The following is a 14282-nucleotide window of genomic DNA, read 5'->3' as shown; positions in this document are numbered from 1 at the left end:
AACAATGTGGTTACCCAGTTAACTGGATATTAATGCAGTGTGCATTGCCATGGGATTCCAGATGTTACCAGAAGATAACAGCTCACAATTCACCAGCAACCAATTTATGCAATTTTCTTTGATGCACCTTATTAAACGCCTACAAGGCAGTCAGATGAGTTACCAGAAAGAGGAGATTACCCCCACCAGGTTCACGTCCTTGTTCTTCACAAGGTTTTACTGCTATGACAGATGAGTTACCACCAGGCTGAAAGAAAAGCTTTGTGCTGAAATGCACTAAACCTGAGCAGGAAGGGAGTAAAAAAAAAAAACAGCTCAGCTCTATCCCCAGAACAAAGCCCTTTGACAAGCATTAAAGAGACTTACACCATTGGCTTGGCTGAGGTCCATCCAGCAGACAGAGGTGGTGAAGCATCAGCCCAACAGCTCTGAGAAGGTTCTAGATGCCCAGAGCTGATCTCAATTAGAGCCAGCAGGTGTGGCTGAGCCCCAGGTGAGGCTGTTCAGGATAACGTAGCTGTCAGTGCCCTCAGGGTCCTGGCTTGCTGCTGCAGTTGCAGGTCCAGGAAGTCTGTAAGAAAGCAAGCAGAGGCATGGACTGATGGCAGAAACTCAGTGGCAAAGGGCTGTGAGCTGAGCCTGCTGTTAGGGAGAAGCAAACTGTGCTCCAGTGGCAAAAAGGCTGGTGTTTTGGGGGGCTTTGCCTTAAAGCTGGGCCTAGGAGGCAGGTCTGTTACTTTTATTTGTATTTGGCCAAACTAACTCTGAGAAGTGCCTCTCCAGAGCTCCAGCTGGCATCAATAACTGCTTGGGCTCAGGAAAGCTTCCGACTCGTATAAGGCCTCTGCTCAAAAGTTGCAGCTCCTTGTAGATGTACAAAGCGTTCTGGATGTTGGAAAGCAAAACTGCTTTTTAATTATTAAAGTTCATCAACGTTCATCACCCAATCTTCACAAACTTCACTTACCTCAACAAAAAATTCCCCTCACCAAATCAACATATCATCACGCCGCCAAAAAGGTGCAAAATTTACAAAGTAAGTTGTACAAACCAAGATTCCTATCTAGCTTACTAGAGACAGAAACTCTTACAGGATGTCTCCCATCGAGCTTCCCATCTGGGCAATGCTGAGCCTTAGGTATTACCTCAGCCATCTTGCTTCTGAAGGTAAGAAGTCATTTTGAAGAGAAGTCATTTTGGTAGGGAAGTCACTCCACAGTGAGGTAGCTGTGGTGACCTAGCACACTGCCTTTGCAGTGGCCCTTTCACATAAACCTGTCTTTAAGCATCCCTTGCTTTGAGGGATGAGGAGAGGGAAGGGAAAACTCACCCAGGGTTAATTCCATATATCATATAAAGAGGTGAAGGAGAGACAACTGACAGACAGCCAATATTCTTTAGCTGCAAAAGGAGAATGTCGAAAGCACAGAAGTAGTATTTTGTCTCTGGCAATCCCTTGATTAAAGTAACCTTTTCTTTTATCTACCTGACTCAAATAGCTTGCTCTGAGTGCTACTGTGTTTGACCCCACTCTGTGGGGATTGCCCTGTTCCTGACACACTGAAGATCACACATGCTGTTCGTGAGTTTTGCTAGAGCACTGTGTGCCTAAATACTTGAGCAGTGACATACGCTTTGCATGCCACAACAGACACTGAGCCTTAGACAGGGACTAGCCCTGGCCTGCAGGCAGAATAACCCAAGCTGCCTTTTTGCATGGCAATTTCCCATAACTGTTTCAGGAGAACGAATATAAAAGGAAGAGATGGGCGTCAGGGCCACCTCCTGCCCAGGTTAGCAGCTCCTGGCTGGAGTGGACAGGGAGTAAGCAGCGCCCAGCAGGGTTTGTTTCAGGCACTCGTGCCATAGTACTACAAATAACTACTTTAATACTGTGGTAGATTAAATATCTATATATATCTTCGACCTTGCGAAGAGATTACATTAACAAAAATAGCAAATAAGCCATCTTCTGCTACACGTTTCTACAATGCACTGATGCAGCACCTAACCCAAACCAAATCCTACAAAACCTCCAACTCCATCTGTTTCCTTCCATCCTCTCCTCTGGGCTTGGCTCCAGCATGGTTTTGATCTGTTTGCTCAGTCCCCTTTCCCTCTCACCTGCCACAGCAGGAGCAGTAGGGCAGGCCTAACTAGTCCCACCCCATGCATTTCCATGCGGCCCTGCTGATGCTCAGCTTGGCCCTGGACTGTCTCAGATGGATGGTTTGTCTCCAACACTATCTGGTTTGTGGCAGGCCTGATTTATCAGCAAACCAGACTTCACAGTGTCTATACAACCTATTTTTGGAGAGGAGGCTGCTAGCTTGGAGAAAATATTAAAGTACCTTTATGTTGTTTCAGCTACTCCTTCCTTTCCTTCTCTCCTCACTCCCTGTCCCAGCCACTCCAAGAATTCAGCATTAGGCTCCGAGTAACATCAACAGCAAAAACTGCAATATAGAGACTATCCATTATATATATATATATATCCATATCCGTCATCCGTGGCTCCTCTGTGGACCCTTACCCACTCCCATCAGTTCTGGTGTGAGCGATTAAGGACTACACCACTAGTCTCCACTGCTTGGTGAATACTGTCTGGGAATTAAGAGGCGTGTGTTTGTTGGTGGTTTTTTTTGTTTGTGCGTGTGTGTGTGTGTGTAACACAGACATACAGGAATACTTCCCACTGCAAACAGTCCTCTAAGTCTTCAGTGTCACCCTGGGAGAACTTCAGTTATGTCCCAATCTTTGAACTACACCGAGAAGTGGGAATCTTGTGGCTGATAATAGCTTAGCCATTATTTTAAAGATAAAAATGTTTAATGTACAATAACAAGTCATGTGACGAATATCCAAATAAACAACACTTTCTTCAGTTTTACATTCCCAGAAGCATAGAAATTAATGGTCACTCTAGCTCGGGAATCAGTCAATTACAGTGCCATACTCTGTAAGAGTAGATTTTATTCCAAAAAAAGAAAACACAGCTTAAAAATGCTCAGAGACACTTAGTGGTTTCTGATCACTACTTTGAATTCAATTTACCTTCACTCCTTTAGTGCTACATCAAAAGAGATGTGGAGTTTACGCTTGTATTTAACTCTGAGTATAGATGAGCTAGCTTGCCATTTCAGAAATGAGGGATGGGAAAAACCAAGAAGGCAGGTATAAAGATTTTTTTTCAATGGAAGTGTGGGGGGATTAAAAATAAATAAGGACTAGTGAAACCACCAGAGTTAGGAAGCTTCTGAAATGGGATACTTCACCTGTCTCCTCTCTCAGACATGGATACTCCATACCCTTGCAGCAATCAAAAATGCAAATAGCTTTTGTAACCAAATCAATAGTGGAGGAACATTTTGGTGGACAAACATTTCTTGGACAGCAGCTTCTGCTGATAAAGGGCAGAGCTGCCCACAGGGAAAACAGCAGGCAGGAGCAGGACGCAGCCATGGTGACCCATCCTGCACCCAGCCGGTTCATTGCATCTGCAGCATCAAACACAGGCACCCACTACAGTGGGGCTTCACTCTTGTGCCACTGCCTCCCAGAGGTGATGGCTGAAAACGAGTCACACATTGGAGCATGCGATAAATAATTATGCTAGTTAATAGTGAGGAACAGTGCCTGCTAAATGCTGTTGCTTTATAAATATGAAACAGCAAATAACGTGCTCATATACAGGTAACAGCAGGTGAATTCACCCTTGATATTACATCCAAACCACTTTCTTTCATGGCATATATGACTGGAGATATATAGCTGTGTGCTTAAGTGTGCCGTCAAGGATGTAAATCCATCCTGAAAATGATGGGATATTCCAACCATAAAAATAAGGCAGAGCAATGAGGTGAGACCTGAGGAGAAGTCAGACATTTCTTTTTTTTATCCTTCTTACTAACAGGCAGGGAGCTACATTTTGTTAAAAGAGATACATGTAGTGTAACACCAACTAAGAGGGCTGTCTAGCAGAAGGACAGGAGGCTGATGAGGGCTGCATGCAGCTGAGGTCTGCCTAGGTTGCTCCTACCTCCTGCCCCAGGAGCTGGTCCAGCTGACCAGGAGCAGGACTGAACCCTGAAGCTCTCCTCTCAATAAACCACACCCAGGATAACACTATATTCAAACTCCAAGAAGTGTGCCATTTCTTGATTTACATCAGCAAGCATTTTGAATACAGGATAAAAGTCATACAGATGAAAAATAGTCTTGTTTGTTTCAAATGCAGGTAACAGATAATCAGGGGAGTTTTTAGGGGCAAAGAAATGACTTACAAAGAAAGAATCGTTTGAAAAAGAAGCTAGTACCTGAGATGCCAGAGATGAGGATTTTGTTTTCAGCCTATTGTGTGACTGCAGAAGTGCCAGTTACGGTGATGGCCTGACAACATCATATTTGTGTTACTGAAGCTTGCCACAGATTCAGCACAGCAGAGCTCTGCCCAGCAGCTTTCAATACATTGTTTTACCTATTCATAAGCAGGAATCAATGAGGGAAGTTTTTCAAAATATTTTGAGAGATTAGGAGGAAGGCTTCATTCATCTTTTATCAAAGCCTATGGAAAAGTAACCCTGTAATTTTAATAGGTAGGATCAAGCTCTGATCAATTTATTACTTGTAATGACACATAAGACAAGATTAAAAGCAGGTAATTACAGCAACATTTAAAAATTAATCTTACATATGTGGGGGAGATCCCAAAAGAATCATAGGTTTAACAAGAAAAATTCTGGTATTCCAAATCTGTTTTTATGCTAAAAAACAATTTCCCAAGTATGTACTATAAGAATATTCATTTTGCTTCTAGCCCAGCACTAAGGATGCTATTTTCCTAATAAACAGATGTTAGAAGTCCAAGGTACACTTCTCATAACTACAACCCAAAGCATGTATTTTCTGAAAAGGAAAACCAAACACATTATTTACCTATGAATACTGTAGCACATAGATCAACACAGAACAGCGGCATACTTCCCCACTACCACAAGAAACAGGTTGCCTTATCTGGAACTGTCCCACCCCTACACTGGGATTTTATCTGTGATAAAGAGCTTCCAACTGCTGGGCCAACCGAATGCCTCTCTGCCAGGCAAATGTTAATTACCATCATCTGAGTCTCATTTGCTCCTCCTTTTCCCTCCCATGCTGAGTAGCTGTCTGCTATTTTGCTGTTTGCAGTGGTGTTAGTTGAACTGACTTCCTAGTAAGGTTGCTGTCATTTGGTCATTGCCACCACACTGCGGCTGCTGGGTTCAACTAGGTGTTTCCTGAAGCTGAGCCACCTTTGCACTACCCTACCTTAAGTATTGCTTATTCCAGCTGATCCAAAAGAGGCAGTATCACATGCTTTAGGGGTTATTTCCTCAAACCTGCGACCTGGGAGAAGTACTGCCGGGAAGAGAGATGGATTGCTGCTGACTGAGCCTCTTTCACAGGGGTATGTTGTGATCTAGGAGGTGATCACTGTAGACCGTGTGCTAGTAATTCATCAGAAGAGTAGGATCAGTGTCTTTTCAATTAACAGAAACACTCTTACCGCTGCTAGCCTGGGCTGGTCGTAACAGAGCATCACTGTTCGTTGCAGCAAAAATAAATCTGTAGTACGACAGATAATGCATTTGGTTAGTCAGGAGCTCAGAGGCCTGCTAAGAAGTACAGTAATGCTGTGAGAATAAAGCAATAGCAGGAGAGCTCTCGATACAAAGATCTCATCCTTCCCATTAGGAAGCGGATCCCCAAACACAGTCTGTTAAAACTACCCTTGCCTTTTAGAAGAAGAGTATTTGGGGGAGCATTTTAGGGTGGAAACATATCATGAACTGTTGGATCTTGCTGATAGACTAAAATCATTCAGATAAAAGGGAAAAAAGCAGAGATTGTGGGCTGGGCTCTCGTCTTGCATGGCCACGTATTCTGAACACGCTGCTCTGCTTACATCTGTGTCCCTTGGTTGTTATTTTTCTGCCTGCAAAGTTTCTACATTCTCAGTGAAAGCAGTATGAATCATTTTCAAACAGCAGAATATCTTCCTGAGAACCAGAATTTTGAGGAAAATTAGTCAAAGTTCTTTTTTTTTTTAAATGTTATATGAACTAACTGAATGCTAACAAAAATTATAGAAATAAGGTTCCAACAGCAACCTAGGCTTTCCGAAGTATCTTAAATAGTTTAAGCTGTTTTACAATGCTCTTTTTACAATGAACAGACACACGTTTCCTAAACAACAAATCTGAGTAGTAGAAAGCTGTATCGTGTGTATCAGCATGCAACAGACTCTGGTTGAAATCTTCAGTACAGACCCTGGCTGAAGCAGAGGAAGTCAGTGGAAATTTTGGCACTGATTTTAATAGAACTGGGTTGTCAACTTGAACGTTTCCACTTTGTGGCTTCTGAGATGCTTTTTGTAGGGAGCAGAACAACTTTAAAAGTTATAGGAATAATTTAAGCTCCTGTATGTACTTGCCTGGCCATCAGCTTCTGAGTTCAGTCAGCAAAAGCTGTGTGCAGTTCTGAAAATCAGAGTCGCCACAGCCCAGCTCCTTCCCACTGACGTAGTACTGCCATCCAGGGCAATAGTCCCATCCCAGGCTGGCTGAAAGGCTGAACTTTTCAAGTGCACCCTAGTTAGAGGAAAACAAAAACTTCTATTTCAGAACTGGAACTCCCTGGCAAGGCTGAGAGACAAGCAACAGTATCCTGTTGCCCTGGACTGGGTGTTGCTTCCCTGCAGCACAGCAGACCGGAGCAATTACCAATAACAATGGAAGAAGTAGGAGAAAACCAGCAAAGAGAAGCCAAAGGCTACAGTGAAGCGAGTCAGGAGGGAAAATCCACTAACAGATGATTAACGGACTTGCGCAAAATGAAATTTATTCTTACGCTCTTTTTCTTTTACAGCAGGAAATTGATAGCTCACTGCTTGCACGCACAGCAGCTCCTGGCAGAATTGCTAAGAAATGGGGTAAGAACTATGAGCAGAATTAGCAGTTACTCAGTACAACTCCTTCATCACATATGGGGTGAAAGTATTCCCCACCAGCATTTCTTTGCAGTAGGAATCGGAGAGAGAGAAAGGGCTTCCAATTAATTTTCTCCATTTCCTTCCCCACATCCCCATGTGTTTGCTCCATTTCCCAATCCTCGTGTCTTTGCTGGCATGAGAAAATCAGCAGATGCTGCCCAAGCTGTGAAGATCCCTGAATCCCCTCTGTGCAACACATCCATGAACATCTCACACATCTAAATCTTCACGTCATCTGCACTGCAGAGATCTGCCCTGAGCTAACCCTGTTGCACAAAGCTGTAAACCCAGTGATTTTCAACAGCGGCAGACAAGGGTCAGGATAAATTTGCAGACAAATAAAAGCGTACTGTTATGAAATATATCACTGCTACTTACAAAAATTTCCAGGAGCAAAATCTACTGGGACAGTCCTGAGATCTGGAGATCTCTCCAGCCTGCCTTGACAGATGTGCAAAGGACATACAGCTGCTTCCTAGCAGGAGATGCCAAACCCCAAATTCCAGTCCTGGATTTTTTCTGCAGAAAAGCACAAATATGAACAAAAGAAAGGCTTTGACAAAAAAGAAGGAAAAGTGCAATTGGTAACATGTATTTAAAAGAATTACAGGAATAATATTTTCCAAGACTTCCGTTTTCCAAAAATCATGTAGGACCAAGAATCCCAATATCTTTCAGTGAGACTTGGTGCTAAAGGTTCAAAAATGTTTTTATATTAGATAACAAAATGATTTAAGCACCTGGGAATAGGGAGGGTTTATGACATTACAGAACTGTAAGGGGATTTTTGGACTTAACAGTATCAAGAGACATCAGTATTTTTTTAAACTTTCCTAAACGTAAATATCCTACCTACACTGAAAAAAAAAAAAACACTTTACTGGAACAATCCCACCAATCTTGCTTGCTTTAAAAAGCAAATCTAAAATGACAGCAGGTTTTGGGCCAGATTTTGGGGTTTCATCATCCAGCTTCACCAACTGAGGCATTTCAAAAAGGATCCAGATTGTCAAACCTCAGAGCAGCATAATTGTTCCTATGAAAAAGAAAAAAAAGTACATTTGCAGATGCTCAAAGCTGAGCACTACTGTAAATTCTGCTACATTACTAAACAACTTACACAATGGCTGAGCAGTTCTGAATGTCAAACCCCACCTGTCAGCACCAAATATTTTTCAAAATGTAATCTATTTTAAGATAACAAATGAGATGGTCCTAGGGCTTCTGCACAGAGAATTTGAGGGCTGAATAAAATATATGATGAACCTGAAAGCCAGACTCTTACTGACTGCAAAATGTTCAAAAGAAATCCTAGAAAAATTTCTATTACCTTTTTTTGTTTGTTTGTTTGGGGGGGGGCAGTTAGAGGAGAAATTTGTTAACCTAAGGATAGCAAAATAATGAAGTGTAAGGAATTATCTCATGGCACAAATCCTGCACGGGTCAATGATATCACATTATCCACTGTGCTTAGATCCTCAGTTACTGACACTATTTATCAAATTATCTGAGTCTCCTGAGAGTAGTAGCACAGATTTATTTATTTTTTATGCTCACTGCCTAAAGCCAAGGCAATTAACCTTTTTGGTGCTTGGTGCCAAACAATTTTGTGCAAGTTTTGTGGTTTTTTTTGCTAGTTAGGAGCAGTCTTAATCACCTTCTGTACCCGATCAGACATCTCATCATTGAGAACTAGAGAGGAATTGGCAGGACGAAGACCATGGAGAGTGCTGGGCACCATCCCAAAGCAGCTAGGTGTCCCGGAGCTATGCCTGCAGCCGTTCTGCTCTCCCTTACAGCTAGCTGAATATGGGAGGGCCTGAAGGTGAATGGCTAGGAGATGGCCAGGAGATGGCCAGGACTGACATGAGGTCAACCTCTGTGGCTGTTTCTGACACCCATTACACAGAAACAGCTCCCCAAGCATCAAAGGAACCTGTAAAGAAGGGTGTTTTTTTCACTCCGTGTGGGAAGTGTGCTGGAGAGAGTCCTCAAGTACTGACAGGACAGTTTCCAAAACGCCTTGCAAGCCTCATTGCCTGTCTGCTGTATTTCTTCCTTGCTGTGCTAACCTTGCACTACAAGCAGGTATTTTCCCTTGGTGGCAGCTACTAGGTGACTGCCTATGAGAGGGAAAACACCACTTTATTTGGGAGATACAGAACCTGCCTAAGAACAGAACAGTTAAGTGTTGGGAAGATTTAGGAGATGACGCAGAGATTAAATGCCAAGGCAATTATCTTCTGAAACATAAATTCGGATCATTTATACACACTGTCAAATTATGACAGATAAACGGGCCACCTAAAAAGAAAGACCTTTTAATTTAAATAAAAGGTTTGCCTTCAGGGAGGACCAGCCAGCTGGTATTTTGTATTTCTAGCACATTTGTCACTGATGTTTTCTTTGGAGCTTTCATTTCTCTGTTGTCGGCAAAATTACTGTCACCACTCAGCACACGTAACATACCTCACACAGATCCATCCTGCACAAACAAAGGTTACTGTCACGTTTGAAACGGCTGCCCCTGCAAAAGGAGTCCCACAGGGAAATTTTTATATCTGACTGGAAAGTAACACGTAAAACAATCTGGATACAGCTTAGTTGCCCATAATGAGGTAAGCTGGTGGTTTTTCAAAACGCTTACATGAACCAGCCTTTCGTATTTTAATAAGCAGGTGCAGAAAGAAAGAATGAAAACTTTCCAGTTTATTGGGATACATTAAAATGTGTGTTGCAAAGGATGCAGGAGGCAGTCATAAGGCTTAAAATTACAGCTTTGGGAAATTCATCTCCAAGGCGGTTGAAAAGGGGCTCCAAATGGCTTGTTTTGGGTGTCTGTTGTATGCCTTTTTTTCCCCCCGTTATTCCTATACTTCCTAGAGATCTGTACCCAGCGGCCACTTCTATTCTTTGTAACCTCTTGTCAGATGGACTGTCATCTTACTCACTGCCACAGGCCCTATATCACAGATGTGGATATTAAGCATACTGTGAATGCAAGTGGTGAATAATAATAATAAAGCCTGATAATCTGTTTTTTGATATAAAGTACGCCTGAGGATCTGAAAGGCAGGGAATGATGCAGTGCATTAAATTTCTCTTTCCCTGTGAATTGGCTAAATCTTAGTGAATGCTGGATCAATTTTCAGCCACTTCAAGTGAAAAGGATCAGAACCTATGGGCTGTTGTTTCTAGAAGGTGGTAGCTGTTAGCAGGAGTCTTTTCACGTCTACTCTTGACTAAATATGGTAACTTATGCTGGAATGGCTTCTGTAAAGATGCACGGTATGAACAGATTGTATTTGTCATTTTAAAAAGGCAATGGAAAAATCAGACATCGTACCAACTACTGAAAAATGCATAGGAGTCATTTTCTGTTCTCTTTTGTTTTGCTTTTATAGAGGGAAGTACAGACAGGAAATTCAGAGGGGTCAGCAAGACAGGCTCTGTTAGCACCTTTTAAGACAAATTGCTTATTCATTTCAACACAGAATTTGACACATTTAGGAGGATTTCTGTGCCAAATCAACATGTCTGATGTGATAACTACACTTCCAAAGCTGGCAGATGTCTAGAGACACATGGAAGAAGCTTGCATAATTCACTGAAAAATCCCAGAGCTTTGAAAGTTGACCCGTAAGGCTGTGAGGGAGGATAAAGCCAGATAATCTTTGTAATATGGCACAAAAATCAGTCTTCACTCCCTTCATCATATATCGTCTACCATAAGCTATTTAGGAACCTTCTCAACAACTTACTGCAAAAATTGACTTCAAATACTTGTTAGTTTTGATCTCAAATATTAACATGCTTTAGCTCATTGTGTCAAAGCTACCTGATCAAAGAGAGGATCAAGAAAGACATCATTATTTAAAATTAAGATTCACCTTCTCTGCATCTTCCAAGCTAGCCATCTACAATTTTCCATCTCAGAGCTCCCCTTTTATATCCTTCATGTTAAGCAAAGCATGGCACAGTAAAGCATTCAGTAAATGCATTAATAATGCAGGAGTCATTTTCAATCTTGTATATCCTAGGTGGCAAAATTCTTGGAAATTAGTATGTCAGTGGCTAATAATTGCTGAGAAACACATGGATTCATTTGAGGTACAATCACAGTCCACTCTTGATAAGGTTCATAGGCTTTGCTCAGGTCCGACAGCCTGCTCATATCAGCCTGGAGGGCAGGATTTAGCATAAAGGATCACTCTCTTTTGTTTTCTCCCCCTTAAGAATCACTGAACACAGAATAACTGCTTCTGTTTCTGCGAACATTTTTTTGTGTGTGTGGCAACAGCAAATATATTTTCTGGGAAGATCTGTTAATGTTTCAGTTACTTTTACCTTGACTGCCAGTCGCTGTTGAAAACTCTGGATTTTCTTTCCTGTTCTGTGCTTTTTGTACTGATTTGCTCTAGTGTAAAGTTATCATTCTTTGTGTAAAAAACACTTCTTACACCTACACGAGGGTCACTGTTCACAGAACAGAAAGCAAGAATGGAATGGGTATTTTCCTGGATAGTTTGCTCCTAGAACTAAACATGAGAGGGGAGAAAAGAAGAAGTATCTCATTAGTTTCTGTACTCCTGTGGGAAAGTCTGGATTTTTTTACCATCTTCTGAAGTTCTTGGCACCTGGCTGCATTGTACAACTGCAGCATCTAGATGTGAAGCAGCTGATTCCCTTCACACATGTGGAACTGGTGCACTGCTGTCTGGTGAGCAAACCCTTGTGAAACGACCCAAGTAGCCCTCCACCAAAGCAAAACCTAGATTTAGTCAGGGGTTTCTGTTCCTGGCTGTTCCTACTAGAAGCTCTGCACTCACAGCCTATCCTTAACATTTTTCAGGTACCTCTTGTTTCCCACATTGTTTTTAATATCAAAATCATTTTAATTGACTGGACATGTGCTTGAAAGCCAGAGATGCACTGAGATATCTTAAGCAGACTAGCAATTGCACACAAACTTCCCTAAGCTGAAAGTAGAAAGAGAACTAGGGGATAGTCTCATTTACCCTAGCCTTGTCATGACTCCTTTCTAGGTACCTGCTTAATGGCCACTGCTGGGGACAATGCTGGCCTTGAACCACAGGTTCATGAGAGCACAGCTGCTCTCATGTTGTTACGAAGGGAACTACATTTCACAGGGAGTTGTACTCTGAAGGAGCTGCTGGTCTGCCCTCCTGTTCCTGCCTGTCCTGCCAAAAAGGTGTTAGCACACCTCCCTCCTGCCACTGCCACTGCCTCAAGTCACAGCTTCTCTTTCTTCCTCCTTTGGTTGTGCTCACAAATGATTTCCACTCTTTCTCCTGAGAAATTCTCAGTAATCTCATTCCAGGCACTTAAGAAAGGTTGAGAAATTCCTACAAAGACCAAATTTTCTAAAAGGAGAATATCTTGTTGGCCAGCGACTGCTCTAGGAAACATACTTTGCAACTTGAAGATAAAATGAAACAAACAACAATTAAAACCAGGAAATTACAATTATTCCAGCTTTGCTAAATCTGAGAGCAAAACCTCCCGAGCATAAGACCTAAATAATTTAGTTCACAACATGCATAGCTGAAGGCTCTCCCCAGATCAGTTTTCCTGTGACTTAGCTGGGCTCAGGGGTCTGTTCTTAATTTACTCACTGAAGGCTGCATGTTGGACTTTTCAAAGGACAGTGATTGCTTACAGTTCCCAATGACTTCAGCGCTGGCTGCAGGGCACCACAGGTCCTGCAGAAGCAGGTCACAGTGTTTTCTTTAACCCTCTCAAATCTATGCAATCATAGCCGAGAATGATCTTAAAACTGGTTGAGGGCTAATTAGAAGTGAAGCAGCAATCACAAGGAAACAGCTGCTGTAACCTTGACCATTCGGTGAGCTGCCTTTTATTTTAACTTGTGTTTCAGCCCTGGCACACACGGCATCTTATGGCTGCCATGTTCAGAGCAATAAACACACTGCAAACCATTAAAGGAAAATAAAACTGTGCTGCTAAAAGGCAACCTTATTAAAAGCTTTATCTCTGTGGGCATAAATCTGAAGGTTTTAAAACCTCTTCACCCCCTTTCTCTCTCTTGCTCTCATCACCACCTTCCCTCAACATACTCCCTTCCAGTGTGTTTGGAGCAACTTTTTACTTTGGCAGATGGTGACAGGACAAGGGACAATGGTTTTAAACTAAAAGAGGTGAGATTTATATCAGACATTAAGAGGAAATTCTTTACTCAGAGAGTGGAGAGGCACTGGAACAGGTACCCAGAGAAGGGCTTTGGGCAGTCTGGTCTAGTGGGTGGCATCCCTGCCCGTGGCAGGGGGGTTAGAACCAGGTGATCTTTAAAGTCCCTTCCCACCCAAGACATTCTGTATTTCTATGATTCTCCCTGAGTCTTTGGCTCAGCTCAGTTTCCCCAGTCCCCCTTCCCATACTGAGGATCCTTTTTTTTCCCTCTCCTTTGGTACATGAGCTGTAACTTTTGCAGCAGACCTACACTTTTTTTCCTTTCTGTGAACTGAACAGGCTCAGATCAATCTCCTGGTGCCAGATGCACTGTCTGAGCGATGTTTCATTGATAAATTCATAGCTGCATTAGCTGAAATGTGGTCAAAAGGTGTGGCAAGAGGTACCAAAGGCAGAGCAGAAGGCACATGAGGTTGTCTGGCTAGTGGTGCAGCTAAGCTCTCTCATCTATGCCAAGGGCTCTTTTTTGATAAAAACTTGGCAGTACTGTCAGATCTGCTGGAAGATGCTATTTCTAAGGCAGAACGTTTCCATTCGCTGCAGCCATCCAAGGAAGGAGAGGGAGGAAAGCCAACTGAAATTCTTTTTTTCATGAGGAAGGAAATGAATTTGCAATTTCTTATTTACCACTGAATTCCTTACCATGAACTGTGAGTGTAGAATCTGCAGCCTCAACGCCACTAGGACCTGGCAGTCAAACTGGAGCTCCCTTGTGGGTCCTTTTGGAGGATCAAACCCTCAGGATAGGGCCACTGGGTCATCTGGTGGGAGAGATCTGATTTATAAAACCCATATTTCTCACATGCAGTGTAAAACAAAGAATTCCATCCCAAAGCTGCAGCTCTGGTGGGAGCAGTAGCTTCCTGTGGGAGTTCTCTGAAATTTGCAGGCTGAATTGAGCCGTTTATCTGCCTGTCACTCTGTGTCCTGTGCTTTAATGGACATGCTTCATATTTTGTTCTGCTGTTGTCCTCAGCTGCTGTCAACAGCAAAGTATTATTGATGTTCTCAGGAGAGACAG

General features: G+C 42.5%; 1 protein-coding gene and 1 long non-coding RNA gene across 19 annotated transcripts in view; both read right to left on the bottom strand.

Moving 5' to 3' along the window:
* Positions 1-5621, bottom strand: part of BFSP1 (beaded filament structural protein 1) — a 46635-nt gene extending 41014 nt beyond the window's left edge. For 2 of the 5 annotated variants that reach the window (XM_048060986.2, XM_066993409.1), the window contains exons 1-4: positions 5546-5621; positions 4317-4477; positions 2352-2456; positions 367-571 (exon numbers count right to left, since the gene is read on the bottom strand). The gene's annotated coding sequence lies outside the window, so the exon portion shown is untranslated. Of the gene's footprint in view, positions 1-366; positions 572-2351; positions 2457-4316; positions 4478-4935; positions 5467-5545 lie in introns of those variants that run through there. The other 3 variants (XM_048060985.2, XM_066993408.1, XM_048060989.2) reach the window with 3 other exon arrangements.
* A 399-nt stretch (positions 5622-6020) lies between these two features.
* The window catches only part of LOC106048675 (uncharacterized), a 76182-nt gene continuing 67920 nt past the window's right edge, over positions 6021-14282 (bottom strand). For all 14 annotated transcript variants that reach the window (XR_010829983.1, XR_010829991.1, XR_001214242.3 and 11 more), the window contains 3 exons: positions 13904-14022; positions 7409-7549; positions 6021-6629 (listed from right to left, as the gene is read on the bottom strand). This is a non-coding gene — a long non-coding RNA (uncharacterized lncRNA). The remainder of the gene's footprint in view (positions 6630-7408; positions 7550-13903; positions 14023-14282) is intronic.

Source organism: Anser cygnoides, chromosome 3 (assembly GCF_040182565.1).
Source record: "Anser cygnoides isolate HZ-2024a breed goose chromosome 3, Taihu_goose_T2T_genome, whole genome shotgun sequence".
Taxonomy (NCBI): Eukaryota; Metazoa; Chordata; class Aves; order Anseriformes; family Anatidae; genus Anser; species Anser cygnoides.
This window is presented reverse-complemented; position numbering and strand designations above follow the sequence as displayed.